This window comes from Heloderma suspectum, chromosome W (assembly GCF_057233095.1).
Source record: "Heloderma suspectum isolate Gila_16-S chromosome W, 16-S_ref, whole genome shotgun sequence".
NCBI lineage: Eukaryota > Metazoa > Chordata > Lepidosauria > Squamata > Helodermatidae > Heloderma > Heloderma suspectum.
In genome coordinates, this window is record NC_139475.1 from 25,580,832 (window position 1) to 25,607,596 (window position 26,765).

The following is a 26,765-nucleotide window of genomic DNA, read 5'->3' on the forward strand; positions in this document are numbered from 1 at the left end:
TAGGGTTAGGGCTAGGGTTAGGTCGAGGGTTAGGGTTAGGGTTAGGGTTAGGGTTAGGGTTAAGGTTAGGGTTAGGGTTAGGGTTAGGGTTTGGGTTAGGGTTAGGGTTAGTGTTCGGGCTAGGGCTAGGGTTAATGCTAGGGCTACGGTTAGGGCTAGGGTTAGGGCTAGGGTTAGGGCTTGGGTTGGGGTTAGGGTTAGGGCTAGGGCGAGGGCTAGGGCAAGGGTTAGGGCAAGGGCTATGTTTAGGTTTAGGGTTAGGGTTAGGGTTAGGGTGAGGGTTAGGGCTAGGGCTAGGGCTAGGGCTAGGGCAAGGGTTAGGGCAAGGTCTATGATTAGGGTTAGAGTTCGGGTTAGGGTTATGGTTGGGGTTAGGGTGAGGGTCAGGACTAGGGTTAGCGTGAGGGTTAGGGTTAGTGTTAGGGCCAGGGTTAGCATTAGGGTCAGGGCTACGGTTAGGGTTAGGGGTAGGGGTAGGGGTAGGATTAGGGTAGGGTTAGGGTTACGGCTATGGTTAGGGTTAGGGCTCGGACAAGGGTTAGGGCTAAGGCTAGGGCTAGTGTTAGGGTTAGGGCTATGGCTAGGGCAAGGGTTAAGGTTAGGGTTAGGGTTAGGTATAGGGTGAGGGCTAGGGTTAGGGTGAGGGTTCTGGTTAGTGTTAGGGCTAGGGTAAGCATTAGGGTTAGGGCTACGGTTATGGTTAGGGTTGGTATTAGGGTTAGTGGTAGGCTTTGGGTTAGGGTAAGGTCTAGGGTTAGGGCTAGGGCTAGGGTAAGGGTTAGGGCTAGGTTTAGAACTAGAGCTAGGGCTAGGGTTAGGGTTAGGGTTCAGTTTCAGTTTAGGGTTACAGTTTGGTTTAGGGGTAGGCATAGGGGTAGGGTTAGGTCTAGGCCTAGGGTTAGGGTTAAGGCTATAGTTAGGTTTAGGGTTAGGGTTAGGGTTAGCGCTAGGGTTAGGCTTAGGGTTAGGGTTAGGGCTAGGGTTAGGTTTAGGGCTCGGGTTAGGTTTTGGGTTACGGTTCTGGTTCTGGTTAGGGTTTGGGTTAGCGTTACGGTTAGTGGTAGGTGTTGGGTTAGGGTTAGGGATAGGGATAGAGATTAGGCTATGATTAGGGTTAGGTTACAGTTAGTGAGAGGGTTAGGGCTAAGGCTAGTGTTAGGGTTAGGCTTAGGTTTAGGGATATGGTTTGGGTTAGGCTTAGGGTTAGGGCTAGGGTTAGGGTTAGGGTTAGGGTTAGGGTTAGGTCTAGGGTTAGGGTTAGGGTTATGGTTAGGGTTAGGGTTAGGGTTAGGGTTAGGGTTAGGGTTAGTGTTAGGGTTAGGGTTAGGGTTCGGGCTAGGGCTAGGGTTAGGGCTAGGGCTATGGTTACGACTAGGGTTAGGGCTAGGGTTAGGGCTACGGCAAGGGTTACGGCAAGGGCTATGGTTAGGGTTATGGTTAGGGTTAGGGTTAGGGTCAGGGTTAGGGTGAGGGCTAGGGTTAGGGTGAGGGTTAGGGTTAGTGTTAGGGCTAGGGTTAGCATTAGGGTTAGGGCTACGGTTAGGGTCAGGGTTAGGGCTATGGTTATGGTTAGGGTTTGGGTTAGGGTTTGTGGTAGGCTTTGGGTTAGGGTTAGGTCTAGGGTTAGGGTTTGGGCTAAGGTTAGGGTTAGGGTTATGGCTAGGGTTAGGGTTTGGGTTAGGTTTAGGATTTGGGTTAGAGTTAGGGTTAGGGCTAGGGTTAGGTTTAGGGTTAGGGTTAGGGTTAGGGCTGGGGTTGGGGTTGAGGTTAGGGTGAGGGTTACGGTTGGGGTTGTGGTTGGTGTCGTGTTGTGGTTGGGGTTGGGGTTAGGGTTTGAGTTTGGGTTCGGGTTCCGGATAGGGTTAGAATTAGTGTTAGGGTTAGGGTTAGGGCTAGGGCTAGGGTTAGGGTTAGGGCTAGGGCTAGGGCTACGGATAGGGCTAGGGTTAGGGCTAGGGTTAGGGCTTAGGTTAGGGTTAGGGTTAGGGTTAGGGTTAGGGTTCGGGTTAGGTATAGGTTGAGGGCTAGGGTTAGGGTGAGGGTTCTGGTTAGTGTTAGGGCTAGGGTTAGCATTAGGGTTAGGGCTACGGTTATGGTTAGGGTTTGTGTTAGGGTTAGTGGTAGGCTTTGAGTTAGGGTAAGGTCTAGGGTTAGGGCTAGGGCTAGGGTCAGGGTTAGGGCTAGGTTTAGAACTAGAGCTAGGGCTAGGGTTAGGGTTAGGGTTCAGTTTTAGTTTAGGGTTACAGTTTGGTTTAGGGGTAGGGGTAGGGGTAGGGTTAGGTCTAGGCCTAGGGTTTGGGTTAAGGCTATAGTTAGGTTTAGGGTTAGGGTTAGGGTTAGCGCTAGGGTTAGGCTTAGGGTTAGGGTTAGGGGTAGGGTTAGGTTTAGGGCTCGGGTTAGGGTTAGGGTTACGGTTCTGGTTCTGGTTAGGGTTTGGGTTAGCGTTAGGGTTAGGGTTAGTGGTAGGTGTTGGGTTAGGGTTAGTGCTAGGTATAGAGTTTAGGCTAGGATTAGGGTTAGGGTTACAGTTAGTGAGAGGGTTAGGGCTAAGGCTAGTGTTAGGGTGAGATTTAGGTTTAGGGATATGTTTTTTTGTTAGGGTTAGGGTTATGGTTAGCGTTAGGATTAGGGTTAGGGCTAGGGTTAGGTCGAGGGTTAGGGTTAGGGTTAGGGTTAGGGTTAGGGTTAGGGTTAAGGTTAGAGTTAGGGTTAGGGTTAGGGTTAGGGTTTGGGTTAGGGTTAGTGTTCGGGCTAGGGCTAGGGTTACTGCTAGGGCTACGGTTAGGGCTAGGGTTAGGGCTAGGGGTAGGGCTTGGGTTAGGGTTAGGGTTAGGGCTAGGGCTAGGGCTAGGGCAAGGGTTAGGGCAAGGGCTATGGTTAGGGTTAGAGTTCGGACAAGGGTTAGGTCTAAGGCTAGGGCTAGTGTTAGGGTTAGGGCTATGGCTAGGTCTTGGGCTAGGGCAAGGGTTAGGGTTAAGGTTAGGTATAGGGTGAGGGCTAGGGTTAGGGTGAGGGTTCTGGTTAGTGTTAGGGCTAGGGTAAGCATTAGGGTTAGGGCAACGGTTATGGTTAGGGTTTGTATTAGTGTTAGTGGTAGGCTTTGGGTTAGGGTAAGGTCTAGGGTTAGGGCTAGGGTTAGGGTTAATGTTAGGGCTAGGGCTAGGGTTAGGTTTGGGGTTACGGTTAGGGTTACGGTTAGGGTTAGGGTTAGAGTTAGGGCTAGGGTTGGGGTAGAGGTTAGGGTTAGGGTTAGGGTTAGGATTAGGTTTACGGTTGTGGTTGCGGTTGGTGTTGTGTTGTGGTTGGGGTTGGGGTTAGGGTTTGAGTTCGGGTTCGGTTCGGGTTAGGGTTAGGGTTAGGGTTTGGGGTAGGTTTATGGTTTGGGTTAGGGTTAGGGTTGGGGTTGGGGTTAGGTTTAGGGCTAGGGCTAGGGTTAAAGCTAGGGCTAGGGCTAGGGTTAGGGTTAGCGTTAGGGTTAGCGCTAGGACTAGGGTTAGGGTTGGGGTTAGGGCTAGGGCTAGGGTTAGGTTTAGGGGTAGGGATAGGTTTAGGGATAGGGTCTGGGCTAGGGTTAGGTTTAGGGTTAAGGCTCGGGCTAGGGCTAGGGCTAGGGCTAGGGCTAGGGATAGGGATAGGGATAGGGATAGGGCTAGGGCTAGGGCTAGGGTTAGTGTTAGGGTTAGGGCTAGGGTTCGGGTTAGGGCTAGAGTTCGGGTTAGGGTTAGGGTGGGGTTAGGGCTACGGCTAGGGTTTGGGCTTGGGTTAGGGTTAGGGATAGGGATAGGACTAGGGATAGGGATAGGGATAGGGATAGGGATAGGGATAGGACTAGGGCTAGGGATAGGGCTAGGGCTAGGGCAAGGGTTAGGTCAAGGGCTATTGTTACGGTTAAGTTTAGGGTCAGTGTGAGGGCTATGGTTAGGGTGAGGGTGAGGGTTACGGCTAGGGTTAGCATTAGGGATAGGGCTGGCGTTAGCGTTAGCATTAGAGTTAGGTTTAGGTTTAGGGTTAGGGTTAGGGTTAGGGTTAGGGTTAGGGCTAGGGCTAGGCCTACGGTTAGGGCTTGCGTTATGGCTAGGGTTAGGGTTTGGTGAGGTTTAGGGTTAGGAGTAGAGTTAGGGTTAGGGTGAGGGCTAGGTTTAGGGTGAGGGTTAGTTTTAGGGTTAGGGTTAGGGCTAGGGTTATCATTAGGGTTACGGCTAGGGTTAGGGTTAGGTTTATGATTATGGTTAGGGTTTTGGTTAGGTTTAGTGGTAGGCTTTGGGTTAGGGTTAGGGCTAGGGTTTGGGTTAGGGTTAGGGTTTGGGTTAGGGTTAGGGTTAGGATTAGGGCTAGGGCTAGTGTTAGGACTAGGGCTAGGGTAACGGTTAGGACATGCGTTAGAGCTAGAGTTAGGGCTAGCGTTAGGGTTTAGGTTCAGTTTAGGGTTACAGTTTGAGTTAGGGGTAGGGGTAGGGTAGGGCTAGGGCTAGGGTTAGGGCTAGGCCTAGGGTTAGAATTAGGGCTAAGGTTAGGTTTAGGGTTAGGGTTAGCGCTAGGGTTAGCGCTAGGGTTAGCGCTAGGGTTACGTTTAGGGTTAGGGATAGGGTTAGGTGTAGGGGTAGGGATAGGTTTAGGGATAGGGTCTGGGCTAGGGTTAGGTTTAGGGTTAAGGCTCGGGCTAGGGCTAGGTATAGGGCTAGGGCTAGGGCTAGGGCTAGGGCTAGGGTTAGGGTTAGGGTTAGGGCTATGGTTCGGGTTAGGGCTAGAGTTCGGGTTAGGGTTAGGGTGGGGTTAGGGCTACGGCTAGGGTTAGGGCTTGGGTTATGTTTAGGGTTAGGGTTAGGGTTAGGGCTAGGGCTAGGGTTAGGGCTAGGGCTTGGACTAGGGATAGGGACAGGGATAGGGATAGGGCTAGGGCTAGGACTAGGGATAGGGATAGGGCTAGGGCAAGGGTTAGGTCAAGGGCTATTGTTACGGTTAGGGTTAGGGTCAGTGTGAGGGCTATGGTTAGGGTGAGGGTGAGGGTGAGGGTTACGGCTAGGGTTAGCATTAGGGTTAGGGCTGGCGTTAGCGTTAGCGTTAGAGTTAGGTTTAGGTTTAGGGTTAGGGTTAGGGTTAGGGCTAGGGCTAGGGCTACGGTTAGGGCTAGCGTTATGGCTAGGGTTAGGGTTCGGTGAGGTTTAGGGTTAGGAGTAGAGTTAGGGTGAGGGTGAGGGCTAGGTTAGGGGTGAGGGTTAGTTTTAGTGTTAGGGTTAGGGCTAGGGTTATCATTAGGGTGAGGGCTAGGGTTAGGGTTAGGTTTATGATTATGGTTAGGGTTTTGGTTAGGTTTAGTGGTAGGCTTTGGGTTAGGGTTAGGGCTAGGGTTTGGGTTAGGGTTTGGGTTAGGGTTAGGGTTAGGATTAGGGCTAGGGCTCGTGTTAGCGCTAGGGCTAGGGCTAGGGTAACGGTTAGGACATGCGTTAGAGCTAGAGTTAGGGCTAGCGTTAGGGTTCAGGTTCAGTTTAGGGTTACAGTTTGAGTTAGGGGTAGGGCTAGGGTAGGGCTAGGGCTAGGGTTAGGGCTAGGCCTAGGGTTAGAATTAGGGCTAAGGTTAGGTTTAGGGTTAGGGTTAGCGTTAGGGTTAGCGCTAGGGTTACGTTTAGGGTTAGGGATAGGGTTAAGTTTAGGGCTCGGGTTAGGGTTAGGGTTACGGTTATGGTTAGGGTTAGGGTTAGGGTTAGTGGTAGGGGTTGGGTTAGGGTTAGGGCTAGGGTCAGGGTTGGGGCTAGGGTTAGGGTTAGGGTTATTGTAAGTGAGAGGGTTAGGGCTAAGCCTAGGGTTATGCTTAGGGTTAGGGATACTGTTTGGGTTAGGGTTAGGGTTAGGGTAAGGGTTTGGGTTAGGGTTAGGGCTAGGGTGAGGTTTAGGGTTAGGGTTAGGGTTAGGGTTAGGTCTAGGGTTAGGGTTATCGTTAGGGTGACGCTTTGGGCTAGGGTTAGGGTTAGGTTTAGGGTTAGGGTTAGGGTTCGGGCTAGGGCTAGGGTTAGGGCTAGGGCTAGGGCTACGGATAGGGCTAGGGTAACGTCTAGGGTTAGGGCTAGGGCTAGGGAAAGGGTTAGGGCTAGGGTTAGAACTAGAGCTAGGGCTAGGATTAGGGTTAGGGTTACAGTTAGTGAGAGGGTTAGGGCTAAGGCTAGTGTTAGGGTGAGATTTAGGTTTAGGAATATGGTTTTTTGTTAGGGTTAGGGTTATGGTTAGCGTTAGGATTAGGGTTAGGGCTAGGGTTAGGTCGAGGGTTAGGGTTAGGGTTAGGGTTAGGGTTAGGGTTAGGGTTAAGGTTAGGGTTAGGGTTAGGGTTAGGGTTTGGGTTAGGGTTAGGGTTAGTGTTCGGGCTAGGGCTAGGGTTAATGCTAGGGCTACGGTTAGGGCTAGGGTTAGGGCTAGGGTTAGGGCTTGGGTTGGGGTTAGGGTTAGGGCTAGGGCGAGGGCTAGGGCAAGGGTTAGGGCAAGGGCTATGTTTAGGTTTAGGGTTAGGGTTAGGGTTAGGGTGAGGGTTAGGGCTAGGGCTAGGGCTAGGGCTAGGGCAAGGGTTAGGGCAAGGTCTATGATTAGGGTTAGAGTTCGGGTTAGGGTTATGGTTGGGGTGAGGGTGAGGGTCAGGACTAGGGTTAGCGTGAGGGTTAGGGTTAGTGTTAGGGCCAGGGTTAGCATTAGGGTCAGGGCTACGGTTAGGGTTAGGGGTAGGGGTAGGGGTAGGATTAGGGTAGGGTTAGGGTTACGGCTATGGTTAGGGTTAGGGCTCGGACAAGGGTTAGGGCTAAGGCTAGGGCTAGTGTTAGGGTTAGGGCTATGGCTAGGGCAAGGGTTAAGGTTAGGGTTAGGGTTAGGTATAGGGTGAGGGCTAGGGTTAGGGTGAGGGTTCTGGTTAGTGTTAGGGCTAGGGTAAGCATTAGGGTTAGGGCTACGGTTATGGTTAGGGTTGGTATTAGGGTTAGTGGTAGGCTTTGGGTTAGGGTAAGGTCTAGGGTTAGGGCTAGGGCTAGGGTAAGGGTTAGGGCTAGGTTTAGAACTAGAGCTAGGGCTAGGGTTAGGGTTAGGGTTCAGTTTCAGTTTAGGGTTACAGTTTGGTTTAGGGGTAGGCATAGGGGTAGGGTTAGGTCTAGGCCTAGGGTTAGGGTTAAGGCTATAGTTAGGTTTAGGGTTAGGGTTAGGGTTAGCGCTAGGGTTAGGCTTAGGGTTAGGGTTAGGGCTAGGGTTAGGTTTAGGGCTCGGGTTAGGTTTTGGGTTACGGTTCTGGTTCTGGTTAGGGTTTGGGTTAGCGTTACGGTTAGTGGTAGGTGTTGGGTTAGGGTTAGGGATAGGGATAGAGATTAGGCTATGATTAGGGTTAGGTTACAGTTAGTGAGAGGGTTAGGGCTAAGGCTAGTGTTAGGGTTAGGCTTAGGTTTAGGGATATGGTTTGGGTTAGGCTTAGGGTTAGGGCTAGGGTTAGGGTTAGGGTTAGGGTTAGGGTTAGGTCGAGGGTTAGGGTTAGGGTTATGGTTAGGGTTAGGGTTAGGGTTAGGGTTAGGGTTAGTGTTAGGGTTAGGGTTAGGGTTCGGGCTAGGGCTAGGGTTAGGGCTAGGGCTATGGTTACGACTAGGGTTAGGGCTAGGGTTAGGGCTACGGCAAGGGTTACGGCAAGGGCTATGGTTAGGGTTATGGTTAGGGTTAGGGTTAGGGTCAGGGTTAGGGTGAGGGCTAGGGTTAGGGTGAGGGTTAGGGTTAGTGTTAGGGCTAGGGTTAGCATTAGGGTTAGGGCTACGGTTAGGGTCAGGGTTAGGGCTATGGTTATGGTTAGGGTTTGGGTTAGGGTTTGTGGTAGGCTTTGGGTTAGGGTTAGGTCTAGGGTTAGGGTTTGGGCTAAGGTTAGGGTTAGGGTTATGGCTAGGGTTAGGGTTTGGGTTAGGTTTAGGATTTGGGTTAGAGTTAGGGTTAGGGCTAGGGTTAGGTTTAGGGTTAGGGTTAGGGTTAGGGCTGGGGTTGGGGTTGAGGTTAGGGTGAGGGTTACGGTTGGGGTTGTGGTTGGTGTCGTGTTGTGGTTGGGGTTGGGGTTAGGGTTTGAGTTTGGGTTCGGGTTCCGGATAGGGTTAGAATTAGTGTTAGGGTTAGGGTTAGGGCTAGGGCTAGGGTTAGGGTTAGGGCTAGGGCTAGGGCTACGGATAGGGCTAGGGTTAGGGCTAGGGTTAGGGCTTAGGTTAGGGTTAGGGTTAGGGTTAGGGTTAGGGTTCGGGTTAGGTATAGGTTGAGGGCTAGGGTTAGGGTGAGGGTTCTGGTTAGTGTTAGGGCTAGGGTTAGCATTAGGGTTAGGGCTACGGTTATGGTTAGGGTTTGTGTTAGGGTTAGTGGTAGGCTTTGAGTTAGGGTAAGGTCTAGGGTTAGGGCTAGGGCTAGGGTCAGGGTTAGGGCTAGGTTTAGAACTAGAGCTAGGGCTAGGGTTAGGGTTAGGGTTCAGTTTTAGTTTAGGGTTACAGTTTGGTTTAGGGGTAGGGGTAGGGGTAGGGTTAGGTCTAGGCCTAGGGTTTGGGTTAAGGCTATAGTTAGGTTTAGGGTTAGGGTTAGGGTTAGCGCTAGGGTTAGGCTTAGGGTTAGGGTTAGGGGTAGGGTTAGGTTTAGGGCTCGGGTTAGGGTTAGGGTTACGGTTCTGGTTCTGGTTAGGGTTTGGGTTAGCGTTAGGGTTAGGGTTAGTGGTAGGTGTTGGGTTAGGGTTAGTGCTAGGTATAGAGTTTAGGCTAGGATTAGGGTTAGGGTTACAGTTAGTGAGAGGGTTAGGGCTAAGGCTAGTGTTAGGGTGAGATTTAGGTTTAGGGATATGTTTTTTTGTTAGGGTTAGGGTTATGGTTAGCGTTAGGATTAGGGTTAGGGCTAGGGTTAGGTCGAGGGTTAGGGTTAGGGTTAGGGTTAGGGTTAGGGTTAGGGTTAGGGTTAAGGTTAGAGTTAGGGTTAGGGTTAGGGTTAGGGTTTGGGTTAGGGTTAGTGTTCGGGCTAGGGCTAGGGTTACTGCTAGGGCTACGGTTAGGGCTAGGGTTAGGGCTAGGGGTAGGGCTTGGGTTAGGGTTAGGGTTAGGGCTAGGGCTAGGGCTAGGGCAAGGGTTAGGGCAAGGGCTATGGTTAGGGTTAGAGTTCGGACAAGGGTTAGGTCTAAGGCTAGGGCTAGTGTTAGGGTTAGGGCTATGGCTAGGTCTTGGGCTAGGGCAAGGGTTAGGGTTAAGGTTAGGTATAGGGTGAGGGCTAGGGTTAGGGTGAGGGTTCTGGTTAGTGTTAGGGCTAGGGTAAGCATTAGGGTTAGGGCAACGGTTATGGTTAGGGTTTGTATTAGTGTTAGTGGTAGGCTTTGGGTTAGGGTAAGGTCTAGGGTTAGGGCTAGGGTTAGGGTTAATGTTAGGGCTAGGGCTAGGGTTAGGTTTGGGGTTACGGTTAGGGTTACGGTTAGGGTTAGGGTTAGAGTTAGGGCTAGGGTTGGGGTAGAGGTTAGGGTTAGGGTTAGGGTTAGGATTAGGTTTACGGTTGTGGTTGCGGTTGGTGTTGTGTTGTGGTTGGGGTTGGGGTTAGGGTTTGAGTTCGGGTTCGGTTCGGGTTAGGGTTAGGGTTAGGGTTTGGGGTAGGTTTATGGTTTGGGTTAGGGTTAGGGTTGGGGTTGGGGTTAGGTTTAGGGCTAGGGCTAGGGTTAAAGCTAGGGCTAGGGCTAGGGTTAGGGTTAGCGTTAGGGTTAGCGCTAGGACTAGGGTTAGGGTTGGGGTTAGGGCTAGGGCTAGGGTTAGGTTTAGGGGTAGGGATAGGTTTAGGGATAGGGTCTGGGCTAGGGTTAGGTTTAGGGTTAAGGCTCGGGCTAGGGCTAGGGCTAGGGCTAGGGATAGGGATAGGGATAGGGATAGGGATAGGGATAGGGCTAGGGCTAGGGCTAGGGTTAGTGTTAGGGTTAGGGCTAGGGTTCGGGTTAGGGCTAGAGTTCGGGTTAGGGTTAGGGTGGGGTTAGGGCTACGGCTAGGGTTTGGGCTTGGGTTAGGGTTAGGGATAGGGATAGGACTAGGGATAGGGATAGGGATAGGGATAGGGATAGGGATAGGACTAGGGCTAGGGATAGGGCTAGGGCTAGGGCAAGGGTTAGGTCAAGGGCTATTGTTACGGTTAAGTTTAGGGTCAGTGTGAGGGCTATGGTTAGGGTGAGGGTGAGGGTTACGGCTAGGGTTAGCATTAGGGATAGGGCTGGCGTTAGCGTTAGCATTAGAGTTAGGTTTAGGTTTAGGGTTAGGGTTAGGGTTAGGGTTAGGGTTAGGGCTAGGGCTAGGCCTACGGTTAGGGCTTGCGTTATGGCTAGGGTTAGGGTTTGGTGAGGTTTAGGGTTAGGAGTAGAGTTAGGGTTAGGGTGAGGGCTAGGTTTAGGGTGAGGGTTAGTTTTAGGGTTAGGGTTAGGGCTAGGGTTATCATTAGGGTTACGGCTAGGGTTAGGGTTAGGTTTATGATTATGGTTAGGGTTTTGGTTAGGTTTAGTGGTAGGCTTTGGGTTAGGGTTAGGGCTAGGGTTTGGGTTAGGGTTAGGGTTTGGGTTAGGGTTAGGGTTAGGATTAGGGCTAGGGCTAGTGTTAGGACTAGGGCTAGGGTAACGGTTAGGACATGCGTTAGAGCTAGAGTTAGGGCTAGCGTTAGGGTTTAGGTTCAGTTTAGGGTTACAGTTTGAGTTAGGGGTAGGGGTAGGGTAGGGCTAGGGCTAGGGTTAGGGCTAGGCCTAGGGTTAGAATTAGGGCTAAGGTTAGGTTTAGGGTTAGGGTTAGCGCTAGGGTTAGCGCTAGGGTTAGCGCTAGGGTTACGTTTAGGGTTAGGGATAGGGTTAGGTGTAGGGGTAGGGATAGGTTTAGGGATAGGGTCTGGGCTAGGGTTAGGTTTAGGGTTAAGGCTCGGGCTAGGGCTAGGTATAGGGCTAGGGCTAGGGCTAGGGCTAGGGCTAGGGTTAGGGTTAGGGTTAGGGCTATGGTTCGGGTTAGGGCTAGAGTTCGGGTTAGGGTTAGGGTGGGGTTAGGGCTACGGCTAGGGTTAGGGCTTGGGTTATGTTTAGGGTTAGGGTTAGGGTTAGGGCTAGGGCTAGGGTTAGGGCTAGGGCTTGGACTAGGGATAGGGACAGGGATAGGGATAGGGCTAGGGCTAGGACTAGGGATAGGGATAGGGCTAGGGCAAGGGTTAGGTCAAGGGCTATTGTTACGGTTAGGGTTAGGGTCAGTGTGAGGGCTATGGTTAGGGTGAGGGTGAGGGTGAGGGTTACGGCTAGGGTTAGCATTAGGGTTAGGGCTGGCGTTAGCGTTAGCGTTAGAGTTAGGTTTAGGTTTAGGGTTAGGGTTAGGGTTAGGGCTAGGGCTAGGGCTACGGTTAGGGCTAGCGTTATGGCTAGGGTTAGGGTTCGGTGAGGTTTAGGGTTAGGAGTAGAGTTAGGGTGAGGGTGAGGGCTAGGTTAGGGGTGAGGGTTAGTTTTAGTGTTAGGGTTAGGGCTAGGGTTATCATTAGGGTGAGGGCTAGGGTTAGGGTTAGGTTTATGATTATGGTTAGGGTTTTGGTTAGGTTTAGTGGTAGGCTTTGGGTTAGGGTTAGGGCTAGGGTTTGGGTTAGGGTTTGGGTTAGGGTTAGGGTTAGGATTAGGGCTAGGGCTCGTGTTAGCGCTAGGGCTAGGGCTAGGGTAACGGTTAGGACATGCGTTAGAGCTAGAGTTAGGGCTAGCGTTAGGGTTCAGGTTCAGTTTAGGGTTACAGTTTGAGTTAGGGGTAGGGCTAGGGTAGGGCTAGGGCTAGGGTTAGGGCTAGGCCTAGGGTTAGAATTAGGGCTAAGGTTAGGTTTAGGGTTAGGGTTAGCGTTAGGGTTAGCGCTAGGGTTACGTTTAGGGTTAGGGATAGGGTTAGGTTTAGGGCTCGGGTTATGGTTAGGGTTACGGTTAGGGTTAGGGTTTGGGTTAGGGTTAGGGTTAGTGGTAGGGGTTGGGTTAGGGTTAGGGCTAGGGTCAGGGTTGGGGCTAGGGTTAGGGTTAGGGTTATTGTAAGTGAGAGGGTTAGGGCTAAGCCTAGGGTTATGCTTAGGGTTAGGGATACTGTTTGGGTTAGGGTTAGGGTTAGGGTAAGGGTTAGGGTTAGGGTTAGGGCTAGGGTGATGTTTAGGGTTAGGGTTAGGGTTAGGGTTAGCTCTAGGGTTAGGGTTATCGTTAGGGTGATGCTTTGGGCTAGGGTTAGGGTTAGGGTTAGGGTTAGGGTTAGGCTTAGGCTTAGGGTTCGGGCTAGGGCTAGGGTTAGGGCTAGGGCTAGGGCTAGGGTGAGGGTTCTGGTTAGTGTTAGGGCTAGGGTTAGCATTAGGGTTAGGGCTACGGTTATGGTTAGGGTTTGTGTTAGGGTTAGTGGTAGGCTTTGAGTTAGGGTAAGGTCTAGGGTTAGGGCTAGGGCTAGGGTTAGGGCTAGGGCTAGGGCTACGGATAGGGCTAGGGTTAGGGCTAGGGTTAGGGCTTAGGTTAGGGTTAGGGTTAGGGTTAGGGTTCGGGTTAGGTATAGGGTGAGTGCTAGGGTTAGGTTGAGGGTTCTGGTTAGTGTTAGGGCTAGGGTTAGCATTAAGGTTAGGGCTACGGTTATGGTTAGGATTTGTGTTAGGGTTAGTGGTAGGCTTTGAGTTAGGGTAAGGTCTAGGGTTAGGGCTAGGGCTAGGGTAAGGGTTAGGGCTAGGGGTAGAACTAGAGCTAGGGCTAAGGTTAGGGTTAGGGTTCAGTTTTAGTTTAGGGTTACAGTTTGGTTTAGGGGTAGGGGTAGGGGTAGGGGTAGGGGTCGGTCTAGGCCTAGGGTTAGGGTTAAGGCTAAAGTTAGGTTTAGGGTTAGGGTTAGGGTTAGCGCTAGGGTTAGGCTTAGGGTTAGGGTTAGGGCTAGGGTTAGGTTTAGGGCTCGGGTTAGGGTTAGGGTTACGGTTCTGGTTAGGGTTTGGGTTAGCGTTAGGGTTAGTGGTAGGTGTTGGGTTAGGGTTAGGGCTAGGGATAGAGTTTAGGCTAGGATTAGGGTTAGGGTTACAGTTAGTGAGAGGGTTAGGGCTAAGCCTAGTGTTAGGGTGAGATTTAGGTTTAGGGATATGTTTTTTTGTTAGGGTTAGGGTTATGGTTAGCGTTAGGATTAGGGTTAGGGCTAGGGTTAGGTCGAGGGTTAGGGTTAGGGTTAGGGTTAGGGTTAGGGTTAGGGTTAGGTCTAGGGTTAGGGTTAGGGTTATGGTTAGGGTTAGGGTTAGGGTTAGGGTTAGGGTTAGGGTTAGTGTTAGGGTTAGGGTTAGGGTTCGGGCTAGGGCTAGGGTTAGGGCTAGGGCTATGGTTACGACTAGGGTTAGGGCTAGGGTTAGGGCTACGGCAAGGGTTACGGCAAGGGCTATGGTTAGGGTTATGGTTAGGGTTAGGGTTAGGGTCAGGGTTAGCTTGAGGGCTAGGGTTAGGGTGAGGGTTAGGGTTAGTGTTAGGGCTAGGGTTAGCATTAGGGTTAGGGCTACGGTTAGGGTCAGGGTTAGGGCTATGGTTATGGTTAGGGTTTGGGTTAGGGTTTGTGGTAGGCTTTGGGTTAGGGTTAGGTCTAGGGTTAGGGTTTGGGCTAAGGTTAGGGTTAGGGTTATGGCTAGGGTTAGGGTTTGGGTTAGGTTTAGGATTTGGGTTAGAGTTAGGGTTAGGGCTAGGGTTAGGTTTAGGGTTAGGGTTAGGGTTAGGGTTAGGGCTGGGGTTGGGGTTGAGGTTAGGGTGAGGGTTACGGTTGGGGTTGTGGTTGGTGTCGTGTTGTGGTTGGGGTTGGGGTTAGGGTTTGAGTTTGGGTTCGGGTTCTGGATAGGGTTAGAATTAGTGTTAGGGTTAGGGTTAGGGCTAGGGCTAGGGTTAGGGTTAGGGCTAGGGCTAGGGCTACGGATAGGGCTAGGGTTAGGGCTAGGGTTAGGGCTTAGGTTAGGGTTAGGGTTAGGGTTAGGGTTCGGGTTAGGTATAGGTTGAGGGCTAGGGTTAGGGTGAGGGTTCTGGTTAGTGTTAGGGCTAGGGTTAGCATTAGGGTTAGGGCTACGGTTATGGTTAGGGTTTGTGTTAGGGTTAGTGGTAGGCTTTGAGTTAGGGTAAGGTCTAGGGTTAGGGTTAGGGCTAGGGTCAGGGTTAGGGCTAGGTTTAGAACTAGAGCTAGGGCTAGGGTTAGGGTTAGGGTTCAGTTTTAGTTTAGGGTTACAGTTTGGTTTAGGGGTAGGGGTAGGGGTAGGGTTAGGTCTAGGCCTAGGGTTTGGGTTAAGGCTATAGTTAGGTTTAGGGTTAGGGTTAGGGTTAGCGCTAGGGTTAGGCTTAGGGTTAGGGTTAGGGGTAGGGTTAGGTTTAGGGCTCGGGTTAGGGTTAGGGTTACGGTTCTGGTTCTGGTTAGGGTTTGGGTTAGCGTTAGGGTTAGGGTTAGTGGTAGGTGTTGGGTTAGGGTTAGTGCTAGGTATAGAGTTTAGGCTAGGATTAGGGTTAGGGTTACAGTTAGTGAGAGGGTTAGGGCTAAGGCTAGTGTTAGGGTGAGATTTAGGTTTAGGGATATGTTTTTTTGTTAGGGTTAGGGTTATGGTTAGCGTTAGGATTAGGGTTAGGGCTAGGGTTAGGTCGAGGGTTAGGGTTAGGGTTAGGGTTAGGGTTAGGGTTAAGGTTAGAGTTAGGGTTAGGGTTAGGGTTAGGGTTTGGGTTAGGGTTAGTGTTCGGGCTAGGGCTAGGGTTACTGCTAGGGCTACGGTTAGGGCTAGGGTTAGGGCTAGGGGTAGGGCTTGGGTTAGGGTTAGGGTTAGGGCTAGGGCTAGGGCTAGGGCAAGGGTTAGGGCAAGGGCTATGGTTAGGGTTAGAGTTCGGACAAGGGTTAGGTCTAAGGCTAGGGCTAGTGTTAGGGTTAGGGCTATGGCTAGGTCTTGGGCTAGGGCAAGGGTTAGGGTTAAGGTTAGGTATAGGGTGAGGGCTAGGGTTAGGGTGAGGGTTCTGGTTAGTGTTAGGGCTAGGGTAAGCATTAGGGTTAGGGCAACGGTTATGGTTAGGGTTTGTATTAGTGTTAGTGGTAGGCTTTGGGTTAGGGTAAGGTCTAGGGTTAGGGCTAGGGTTAGGGTTAATGTTAGGGCTAGGGCTAGGGTTAGGTTTGGGGTTACGGTTAGGCTTACGGTTAGGGTTAGGGTTAGAGTTAGGGCTAGGGTTGGGGTAGAGGTTAGGGTTAGGGTTAGGGTTAGGATTAGGTTTACGGTTGTGGTTGCGGTTGGTGTTGTGTTGTGGTTGGGGTTGGGGTTAGGGTTTGAGTTCGGGTTCGGTTCGGGTTAGGGTTAGGGTTAGGGTTTGGGGTAGGTTTATGGTTTGGGTTAGGGTTAGGGTTGGGGTTGGGGTTAGGTTTAGGGCTAGGGCTAGGGTTAAAGCTAGGGCTAGGGCTAGGGTTAGGGTTAGCGTTAGGGTTAGCGCTAGGACTAGGGTTAGGGTTGGGGTTAGGGCTAGGGCTAGGGTTAGGTTTAGGGGTAGGGATAGGTTTAGGGATAGGGTCTGGGCTAGGGTTAGGTTTAGGGTTAAGGCTCGGGCTAGGGCTAGGGCTAGGGATAGGGATAGGGATAGGGCTAGGGCTAGGGCTAGGGCTAGGGCTAGGGTTAGTGTTAGGGTTAGGGCTAGGGTTCGGGTTAGGGCTAGAGTTCGGGTTAGGGTTAGGGTGGGGTTAGGGCTACGGCTAGGGTTTGGGCTTGGGTTAGGGTTAGGGATAGGGATAGGACTAGGGATAGGGATAGGGATAGGGATAGGGATAGGACTAGGGCTAGGGATAGGGCTAGGGCTAGGGCAAGGGTTAGGTCAAGGGCTATTGTTACGGTTAAGTTTAGGGTCAGTGTGAGGGCTATGGTTAGGGTGAGGGTGAGGGTTACGGCTAGGGTTAGCATTAGGGATAGGGCTGGCGTTAGCGTTAGCATTAGAGTTAGGTTTAGGTTTAGGGTTAGGGTTAGGGTTAGGGTTAGGGCTAGGGCTAGGCCTACGGTTAGGGCTTGCGTTATGGCTAGGGTTAGGGTTTGGTGAGGTTTAGGGTTAGGAGTAGAGTTAGGGTTAGGGTGAGGGCTAGGTTTAGGGTGAGGGTTAGTTTTAGGGTTAGGGTTAGGGCTAGGGTTATCATTAGGGTTACGGCTAGGGTTAGGGTTAGGTTTATGATTATGGTTAGGGTTTTGGTTAGGTTTAGTGGTAGGCTTTGGGTTAGGGTTAGGGCTAGGGTTTGGGTTAGGGTTAGGGTTTGGGTTAGGGTTAGGGTTAGGATTAGGGCTAGGGCTAGTGTTAGGACTAGGGCTAGGGTAACGGTTAGGACATGCGTTAGAGCTAGAGTTAGGGCTAGCGTTAGGGTTTAGGTTCAGTTTAGGGTTACAGTTTGAGTTAGGGGTAGGGGTAGGGTAGGGCTAGGGCTAGGGTTAGGGCTAGGCCTAGGGTTAGAATTAGGGCTAAGGTTAGGTTTAGGGTTAGGGTTAGCGCTAGGGTTAGCGCTAGGGTTAGCGCTAGGGTTACGTTTAGGGTTAGGGATAGGGTTAGGTGTAGGGGTAGGGATAGGTTTAGGGATAGGGTCTGGGCTAGGGTTAGGTTTAGGGTTAAGGCTTGGGCTAGGGCTAGGTATAGGGCTAGGGCTAGGGCTAGGGCTAGGGCTAGGGTTAGGGTTAGGGTTAGGGCTATGGTTCGGGTTAGGGCTAGAGTTCGGGTTAGGGTTAGGGTGGGGTTAGGGCTACGGCTAGGGTTAGGGCTTGGGTTATGTTTAGGGTTAGGGTTAGGGTTAGGGTTAGGGCTAGGGCTAGGGTTAGGGCTAGGGCTTGGACTAGGGATAGGGACAGGGATAGGGATAGGGCTAGGGCTAGGACTAGGGATAGGGATAGGGCTAGGGCAAGGGTTAGGTCAAGGGCTATTGTTACGGTTAGGGTTAGGGTCAGTGTGAGGGCTATGGTTAGGGTGAGGGTGAGGGTGAGGGTTACGGCTAGGGTTAGCATTAGGGTTAGGGCTGGCGTTAGCGTTAGCGTTAGAGTTAGTTTTAGGTTTAGGGTTAGGGTTAGGGTTAGGGCTAGGGCTAGGGCTACGGTTAGGGCTAGCGTTATGGCTAGGGTTAGGGTTCGGTGAGGTTTAGGGTTAGGAGTAGAGTTAGGGTGAGGGTGAGGGCTAGGTTAGGGGTGAGGGTTAGTTTTAGGGTTAGGGTTAGGGCTAGGGTTATCATTAGGGTGAGGGCTAGGGTTAGGGTTAGGTTTATGATTATGGTTAGGGTTTTGGTTAGGTTTAGTGGTAGGCTTTGGGTTAGGGTTAGGGCTAGGGTTTGGGTTAGGGTTTGGGTTAGGGTTAGGATTAGGGCTAGGGCTCGTGTTAGCGCTAGGGCTAGGGCTAGGGTAACGGTTAGGACATGCGTTAGAGCTAGAGTTAGGGCTAGCGTTAGGGTTCAGGTTCAGTTTAGGGTTACAGTTTGAGTTAGGGGTAGGGCTAGGGTAGGGCTAGGGCTAGGGTTAGGGCTAGGCCTAGGGTTAGAATTAGGGCTAAGGTTAGGTTTAGGGTTAGGGTTAGCGTTAGGGTTAGTGCTAGGGTTACGTTTAGGGTTAGGGATAGGGTTAGGTTTAGGGCTCGGGTTATGGTTAGGGTTACGGTTAGGGTTAGGGTTTGGGTTAGGGTTAGGGTTAGTGGTAGGGGTTGGGTTAGGGTTAGGGCTAGGGTCAGGGTTGGGGCTAGGGTTAGGGTTAGGGTTATTGTAAGTGAGAGGGTTAGGGCTAAGCCTAGGGTTATGCTTAGGGTTAGGGATACTGTTTGGGTTAGGGTTAGGGTTAGGGTAAGGGTTAGGGTTAGGGTTAGGGCTAGGGTGATGTTTAGGGTTAGGGTTAGGGTTAGGGATAGCTCTAGGGTTAGGGTTATCGTTAGGGTGATGCTTTGGGCTAGGGTTAGGGTTAGGGTTAGGGTTAGGGTTAGGCTTAGGCTTAGGGTTCGGGCTAGGGCTAGGGTTAGGGCTAGGGCTAGGGCTAGGGTGAGGGTTCTGGTTAGTGTTAGGGCTAGGGTTAGCATTAGGGTTAGGGCTACGGTTATGGTTAGGGTTTGTGTTAGGGTTAGTGGTAGGCTTTGAGTTAGGGTAAGGTCTAGGGTTAGGGCTAGGGCTAGGGTTAGGGCTAGGGCTAGGGCTACGGATAGGGCTAGGGTTAGGGCTAGGGTTAGGGCTTAGGTTAGGGTTAGGGTTAGGGTTAGGGTTCGGGTTAGGTATAGGGTGAGTGCTAGGGTTAGGTTGAGGGTTCTGGTTAGTGTTAGGGCTAGGGTTAGCATTAAGGTTAGGGCTACGGTTATGGTTAGGATTTGTGTTAGGGTTAGTGGTAGGCTTTGAGTTAGGGTAAGGTCTAGGGTTAGGGCTAGGGCTAGGGTAAGGGTTAGGGCTAGGGGTAGAACTAGAGCTAGGGCTAAGGTTAGGGTTAGGGTTCAGTTTTAGTTTAGGGTTACAGTTTGGTTTAGGGGTAGGGGTAGGGGTAGGGGTAGGGGTCGGTCTAGGCCTAGGGTTAGGGTTAAGGCTAAAGTTAGGTTTAGGGTTAGGGTTAGGGTTAGCGCTAGGGTTAGGCTTAGGGTTAGGGTTAGGGCTAGGGTTAGGTTTAGGGCTCGGGTTAGGGTTAGGGTTACGGTTCTGGTTAGGGTTTGGGTTACCGTTAGGGTTAGTGGTAGGTGTTGGGTTAGGGTTAGGGCTAGGGATAGAGTTTAGGCTAGGATTAGGGTTAGGGTTACAGTTAGTGAGAGGGTTAGGGCTAAGCCTAGTGTTAGGGTGAGATTTAGGTTTAGGGATATGTTTTTTTGTTAGGGTTAGGGTTATGGTTAGCGTTAGGATTAGGGTTAGGGCTAGGGTTAGGTCGAGGGTTAGGGTTAGGGTTAGGGTTAGGGTTAGGGTTAGGGTTAAGGTTAGAGTTAGGGTTAGCGTTAGGGTTTGGGTTAGGGTTAGGGTTAGTGTTCGGGCTAGGGCTAGGGTTACTGCTAGGGCTACGGTTAGGGCTAGGGTTAGGGCTAGGGTTAGGGCTTGGGTTAGGGTTAGTTTTAGGGCTAGGGCTAGGGCTAGGGCAAGGGTTAGGGCAAGGGCTATGGTTAGGGTTAGGGTTAGGGTTAGGGTTAGGGTGAGGGTTAGGGCTAGGGCTAGGGCTAGGGCTAGGGCAAGGGTTAGGGCAAGGGTTAGGGCAAGGGCTATGATTAGGGTTAGAGATCGGGTTAGGGTTACGGTTGGGGTTAGGGTGAGGGTCAGGACTAGGGTTAGGGTGAGGGTTAGGGTTAGTGTTAGGGGCAGGGTTAGCATTAGGGTCAGGGCTACGGTTAGGGTTATGGGAAGGGGTCGGGGTAGGATTAGGGTAGGGTTAGGGTTATGGCTATGGTTAGGGTTAGGGCTCGGATAAGGGTTAGGGTTAAGGCTAGGGCTAGTGTTAGGGTTAGGGCTATGGCTAGGGCTTGGGCTAGGGCAAGGGTTAGGTTTAGGGTTAGGGTTAGGTATAGGGTGAGGGCTAGGGTTAGGGTGAGGGTTCTGGTTAGTGTTAGGGCTAGGGTTAGCATTAGGGTTAGGTCTACGGTTATCGTTAGGGTTTGTGTTAGGGTTAGTGGTAGGCTTTGAGTTAGGGTAAGGTCTAGGGTTAGGGCTAGGGCTAGGGTCAGGGTTAGGGCTAGGTTTAGAACTAGAGCTAGGGCTAGGGTTAGGGTTAGGGTTCAGTTTTAGTTTAGGGTTACAGTTTGGTTTAGGGGTAGGGGTAGGGGTAGGGTTAGGTCTAGGCCTAGGGTTTGGGTTAAGGCTATAGTTAGGTTTAGGGTTAGGGTTAGGGTTAGCGCTAGGGTTAGGCTTAGGGTTAGGGTTAGGGCTAGGGTTAGGTTTAGGGCTCGGGTTAGGGTTAGGGTTACGGTTCTGGTTCCGGTTAGGGTTTGGGTTAGCGTTAGGGTTAGTGGTAGGTGTTGGGTTAGGGTTAGGGCTAGGGATAGAGTTTAGGCTAGGATTAGGGTTAGGGTTACAGTTAGTGAGAGGGTTAGGGCTAAGGCTAGTGTTAGGGTGAGAGTTAGGTTTAGGGATATGGTTTTTTGTTAGGGTTAGGGTTATGGTTAGCGTTAGGATTAGGGTTAGGGCTAGGGTTAGGTCGAGGGTTAGGGTTAGGGTTAGGGTTAGGGTTAGGGTTAGGGTTAGGGTTAAGGTTAGAGTTAGGGTTAGGGTTAGGGTTAGGGTTTGGGTTAGGGTTAGTGTTCAGGCTAGGGCTAGGGTTACTGCTAGGGCTATGGTAAGGGCTAGGGTTAGGGCTAGGGGTAGGGCTTGGGTTAGGGTTAGGGTTAGGGCTAGGGCTAGGGCTAGGGCAAGGGTTAGGGCAAGGGCTATGGTTAGGGTTAGGGTTAGGGTTAGGGTTAGGGTTAGGGTGAGGGTTAGGGCTCGGGCTAGGGCTAGGGCTAGGGCAAGGGTTAGGGCAAGGGCTATGGTTAGGGTTAGAGATCGGGTTAGGGTTACGGTTGGGGTTAGGGTGAGGGTCAGGACTAGGGTTAGGGTGAGGGTTAGGGTTAGTGTTAGGGCCAGGGTTAGCATTAGGGTCAGGGCTACGGTTAGGGTTATGGGAAGGGGTAGGGGTAGGATTAGGGTAGGGTTAGGGTTACGGCTATGGTTAGGGTTAGGGCTCGGACAAGGGTTAGGGCTAAGGCTAGGGCTAGTGTTAGGGTTAGGGCTATGGCTAGGGCTTGGGCTAGGGCAAGGGTTAGGGTTAGGGTTAGGGTTAGGTATAGGGTGAGGGCTACGGTTAGGGCGAGGGTTTGTATTAGGGTTAGTGGTAGGCTTTGGGTTAGGGTAAGGTCTAGGGTTAGGGCTAGGGCTAGGGTAAGGTTTAGGGCTAGGTTTAGAACTAGAGCTAGGGCTAGGGTTAGGGTTAGGGTTCAGTTTCAGTTTAGGGTTACAGTTTGGTTTAGGGGTAGGGGTAGGGTTAGGTCTAGGCCTAGGGTTAGGGTTAAGGCTATAGTTAGGTTTAGGGTTAGGGTTAGGGTTAGCGCTAGGGTTAGGCTTAGGGTTAGGGTTAGGGCTAGGGTTAGGTTTAGGGCTCGGGTTAGGTTTAGGGTTACGGTTCTGGTTCTGGTTAGGGTTTGGGTTAGCGTTACGGTTAGTGGTAGGTGTTGGGTTAGGGTTAGGGCTAGGGATAGAGTTTAGGCTAGGATTAGGGTTAGGTTACAGTTAGTGAGAGGGTTAGGGCTAAGGCTAGTGTTAGGGTGAGATTTAGGTTTAGGGATACGGTTTTTTGTTAGGGTTAGGGTTATGGTTAGCGTTAGGATTAGGGTTAGGGCTAGGGTTAGGTCGAGGGTTAGGGTTAGGGTTAAGGTTAGGGTTAGGGTTAAGGTTAGAGTTAGGGTTAGGGTTAGGGTTTGTGTTAGGGTTAGGGTTAGTGTTCGGGCTAGGGCTAGGGTTACTGCTAGGGCTACAGTTAGGGCTAAGGTTAGGGCTAGGGTTAGGGCTAGGGTTAGGGCTTGGGTTAGGGTTAGGGCTAGGGCTAGGGCTAGGGCAAGGGTTAGGCAAGGGCTATGGTTAGGGTTAGGGTTAGGGTTAGGGTTAGGGTTAGGGTGAGGGTTAGGGCTAGGGCTAGGGCAAGGGTTAGGGCAAGGGCTATGCTTAGGGTTAGAGTTAGGGTTAGGGTTAGGGTTAGGGTTAGGGTTAGGGCTAGGGTGAGGTTTAGGGTTAGGGTTAGGGTTAGGTCTAGGGTTAGGGTTATCGTTAGGGTGACGCTTTGGGCTAGGGTTAGGGTTAGGGTTAGGGTTCGGGTTCGGGTTCGGGCTAGGGCTAGGGTTAGGGCTAGGGCTAGGGCTAGGGCTACGTATAGGGCTAGCGTTAGGGCTAGGGTTAGGGCTTAGGTTAGGGTTAGGGTTAGGGTTAAGGTTTAGGGTTCGGGTTAGGTATAGGGTGAGGGCTAGGGTTAGGGTGAGGGTTCTGGTTAGTGTTAGGGCTAGGGTTAGGGTTAGCATTAGGGTTAGGTCTACAGTTATGGTTAGGGTTTGTGTTAGGGTTAGTGGTAGGCTTTGAGTTAGGGTAAGGTCTAGGGTTAGGGCTAGGGCTAGGGTCAGGGTTAGGGCTAGGTTTAGAACTAGAGCTAGGGCTAGGGTTAGGGTTAGGGTTCAGTTTTAGTTTAGGGTTACAGTTTGGTTTAGGGGTAGGGGTAGGGGTAGGGTTAGGTCTAGGCCTAGGGTTTGGGTTAAGGCTATAGTTAGGTTTAGGGTTAGGGTTAGGGTTAGCGCTAGGGTTAGGCTTAGGGTTAGGGTTAGGGCTAGGGTTAGGTTTAGGGCTCGGGTTAGGGTTAGGGTTACGGTTCTGGTTCCGGTTAGGGTTTGGGTTAGCGTTAGGGTTAGTGGTAGGTGTTGGGTTAGGGTTAGGGCTAGGGATAGAGTTTAGGCTAGGATTAGGGTTAGGGTTACAGTTAGTGAGAGGGTTAGGGCTAAGGCTAGTGTTAGGGTGAGAGTTAGGTTTAGGGATATGGTTTTTTGTTAGGGTTAGGGTTATGGTTAGCGTTAGGATTAGGATTAGGGCTAGGGTTAGGTCGAGGGTTAGGGTTAGGGTTAGGGTTAGGGTTAGGGTTAGGGTTAAGGTTAGAGTTAGGTTTAGGGTTAGGGTTAGGGTTTGGGTTAGGGTTAGTGTTCAGGCTAGGGCTAGGGTTACTGCTAGGGCTACGGTAAGGGCTAGGGTTAGGGCTAGGGGTAGGGCTTGGGTTAGGGTTAGGGTTAGGGCTAGGGCTAGGGCTAGGGCAAGGGTTAGGGCAAGGGCTATGGTTAGGGTTAGGGTTAGGGTTAGGGTTAGGGTGAGGGTTAGGCCTCGGGCTAGGGCTAGGGCTAGGGCAAGGGTTAGGGCAAGGGCTATGATTAGGGTTAGAGTTCGGGTTAGGGTTATGGTTGGGGTTAGGGTGAGGGTCAGGACTAGGGTTAGCGTGAGGGTTAGGGTTAGTGTTAGGGCCAGGGTTAGCATTAGGGTCAGTGCTACGGTTATGGTTAGGGGTAGGGGTAGGGGTAGGATTAGGGTAGGGTTAGGGTTACGGCTATGGTTAGGGTTAGGGCTCGGACAAGGGTTAGGGCTAAGGCTAGGGCTAGTGTTAGGGTTAGGGCTATGGCTAGGGCAAGGGTTAAGGTTAGGGTTAGGGTTAGGTATAGGGTGAGGGCTAGGGTTAGGGTGAGGGTTCTGGTTAGTGTTAGGGCTAGGGTAAGCATTAGGGTTAGGGCTACGGTTTTGGTTAGGGTTGGTATTAGGGTTAGTGGTAGGCTTTGGGTTAGGGTAAGGTCTAGGGTTAGGGCTAGGGCTAGGGTAAGGGTTAGGGCTAGGTTTAGAACTAGAGCTAGGGCTAGGGTTAGGGTTAGGGTTCAGTTTCAGTTTAGGGTTACAGTTTGGTTTAGGGGTAGGCATAGGGGTAGGGTTAGGTCTAGGCCTAGGGTTAGGGTTAAGGGTTAGGGTTAGGGTTAGGGTTAGGGTTAGGGTTAGGGTTAGGGTTAAGGTTAGGGTTAGGGTTAAGGTTAGAGTTAGGGTTAGGGTTAGGGTTTGTGTTAGGGTTAGGGTTAGTGTTCGGGCTAGGGCTAGGGTTACTGCTAGGGCTACAGTTAGGGCTAAGGTTAGGGCTAGGGTTAGGGCTAGGGTTAGGGCTTGGGTTAGGGTTAGGGCTAGGGCTAGGGCTAGGGCAAGGGTTAGGCAAGGGCTATGGTTAGGGTTAGGGTTAGGGTTAGGGTTAGGGTTAGGGTTAGGGTGAGGGTTAGGGCTAGGGCTCGGGCAAGGGTTAGGGCAAGGGCTATGCTTAGGGTTAGAGTTAGGGTTAGGGTTAGGGTTAGGGTTAGGGCTAGGGTGAGGTTTAGGGTTAGGGTTAGGGTTAGGTCTAGGGTTAGGGTTATCGTTAGGGTGACGCTTTGGGCTAGGGTTAGGGTTAGGGTTAGGGTTAGGGTTAGGGTTCGGGTTCGGGTTCGGGCTAGGGCTAGGGTTAGGGCTAGGGCTAGGGCTAGGGCTACGTATAGGGCTAGCGTTAGGGCTAGGGTTAGGGCTTAGGTTAGGGTTAGGGTTAGGGTTAAGGTTTAGGGTTCGGGTTAGGTATAGGGTGAGGGCTAGGGTTAGGGTGAGGGTTCTGGTTAGTGTTAGGGCTAGGGTTAGGGTTAGCATTAGGGTTAGGACTACAGTTATGGTTAGGGTTTGTGTTAGGGTTAGTGGTAGGCTTTGAGTTAGGGTAAGGTCTAGGGTTAGGGCTAGGGCTAGGGTCAGGGTTAGGGCTAGGTTTAGAACTAGAGCTAGGGCTAGGGTTAGGGTTAGGTTTCAGTTTTAGTTTAGGGTTACAGTTTGGTTTAGGGGTAGGGGTAGGGGTAGGGTTAGGTCTAGGCCTAGGGTTTGGGTTAAGGCTATAGTTAGGTTTAGGGTTAGGGTTAGGGTTAGCGCTAGGGTTAGGCTTAGGGTTAGGGTTAGGGCTAGGGTTAGGTTTAGGGCTCGGGTTAGGGTTAGGGTTACGGTTCTGGTTCTGGTTAGGGTTTGGGTTAGCGTTAGGGTTAGTGGTAGGTGTTGGGTTAGGGTTAGGGATAGGGATAGAGTTTAGGCTAAGATTAGGGTTAGGGTTACAGTTAGTGAGAGGGTTAGGGCTAAGGCTAGTGTTAGGGTGAGAGTTAGGTTTAGGGATATGGTTTTTTGTTAGGGTTAGGGTTATGGTTAGCGTTAGGATTAGGATTAGGGCTAGGGTTAGGCCGAGGGTTAGGGTTAGGGTTAGGGTTAGGGTTAGGGTTAGGGTTAAGGTTAGAGTTAGGTTTAGGGTTAGGGTTTGGGTTAGGGTTAGTGTTCAGGCTAGGGCTAGGGTTACTGCTAGGGCTACGGTAAGGGCTAGGGTTAGGGCTAGGGGTTGGGCTTGGGTTAGGGTTAGGGTTAGGGCTAGGGCTAGGGCTAGGGCAAGGGTTAGGGAAAGGGCTATGGTTAGGGTTAGGGTTAGGGTTAGGGTTAGGGTTAGGGTTAGGGTGAGGGTTAGGGCTCGGGCTAGGGCTAGGGCTAGGGCAAGGGTTAGGGCAAGGGCTATGATTAGGGTTAGAGTTCGGGTTAGGGTTATGGTTGGGGTTAGGGTGAGGGTCAGGACTAGGGTTAGCGTGAGGGTTAGGGTTAGTGTTAGGGCCAGGGTTAGCATTAGGGTCAGGGCTACGGTTAGGGTTAGGGGTAGGGGTAGGGGTAGGATTAGGGTAGGGTTAGGGTTACGGCTATGGTTAGGGTTAGGGCTCGGACAAGGGTTAGGGCTAAGGCTAGGGCTAGTGTTAGGGTTAGGGCTATGGCTAGGGCAAGGGTTAAGGTTAGGGTTAGGGTTAGGTATAGGGTGAGGGCTAGGGTTAGGGTGAGGGTTCTGGTTAGTGTTAGGGCTAGGGTAAGCATTAGGGTTAGGGCTACGGTTATGGTTAGGGTTGGTATTAGGGTTAGTGGTAGGCTTTGGGTTAGGGTAAGGTCTAGGGTTAGGGCTAGGGCTAGGGTAAGGGTTAGGGCTAGGTTTAGAACTAGAGCTAGGGCTAGGGTTAGGGTTAGGGTTCAGTTTCAGTTTAGGGTTACAGTTTGGTTTAGGGGTAGGCATAGGGGTAGGGTTAGGTCTAGGCCTAGGGTTAGGGTTAAGGCTATAGTTAGGTTTAGGGTTAGGGTTAGGGTTAGCGCTAGGGTTAGGCTTAGGGTTAGGGTTAGGGCTAGGGTTAGGTTTAGGGCTCGGGTTAGGTTTTGGGTTACGGTTCTGGTTCTGGTTAGGGTTTGGGTTAGCGTTACGGTTAGTGGTAGGTGTTGGGTTAGGGTTAGGGATAGGGATAGAGTTTAGGCTATGATTAGGGTTAGGTTACAGTTAGTGAGAGGGTTAGGGCTAAGGCTAGTGTTAGGGTTAGGCTTAGGTTTAGGGATATGGTTTGGGTTAGGCTTAGGGTTAGGGCTAGGGTTAGGGTTAGGGTTAGGGTTAGGGTTAGGTCTAGGGTTAGGGTTAGGGTTATGGTTAGGGTTAGGGTTAGGGTTAGGGTTAGCGTTAGGGTTAGGGTTAGGGTTCGGGCTAGGGCTAGGGTTAGGGCTAGGGCTATGGTTACGACTAGGGTTAGGGCTAGGGTTAGGGCTACGGCAAGGGTTACGGCAAGGGCTATGGTTAGGGTTATGGTTAGGGTTAGGGTTAGGGTCAGGGTTAGGGTGAGGGCTAGGTTTAGGGTGAGGGTTAGGGTTAGTGTTAGGGCTAGGGTTAGCATTAGGGTTAGGGCTACGGTTAGGGTCAGGGTTAGGTCTAGGGTTAGGGTTTGGGCTAAGGTTAGGGTTAGGGTTATGGCTAGGGTTAGGGTTTGGGTTAGGTTTAGGATTTGGGTTAGAGTTAGGGTTAGGGCTAGGGTTAGGTTTAGGGTTAGGGTTAGGGTTAGGGCTGGGGTTGGGGTTGAGGTTAAGGTGAGGGTTACGGTTGGGGTTGTGGTTGGTGTCGTGTTGTGGTTGGGGTTGGGGTTAGGGTTTGAGTTTGGGTTCGGGTTCCGGATAGGGTTAGAATTAGTGTTAGGGTTAGGGTTAGGGCTAGGGCTAGGGTTAGGGTTAGGGCTAGGGCTAGGGCTACGGATAGGGCTAGGGTTAGGGCTAGGGTTAGGGCTTAGGTTAGGGTTAGGGTTAGGGTTAGGGTTAGGGTTAGGGTTAGGTATAGGTTGAGGGCTAGGGTTAGGGTGAGGGTTCTGGTTAGTGTTAGGGCTAGGGTTAGCATTAGGGTTAGGGCTACGGTTATGGTTAGGGTTTGTGTTAGGGTTAGTGGTAGGCTTTGAGTTAGGGTAAGGTCTAGGGTTAGGGCTAGGGCTAGGGTCAGGGTTA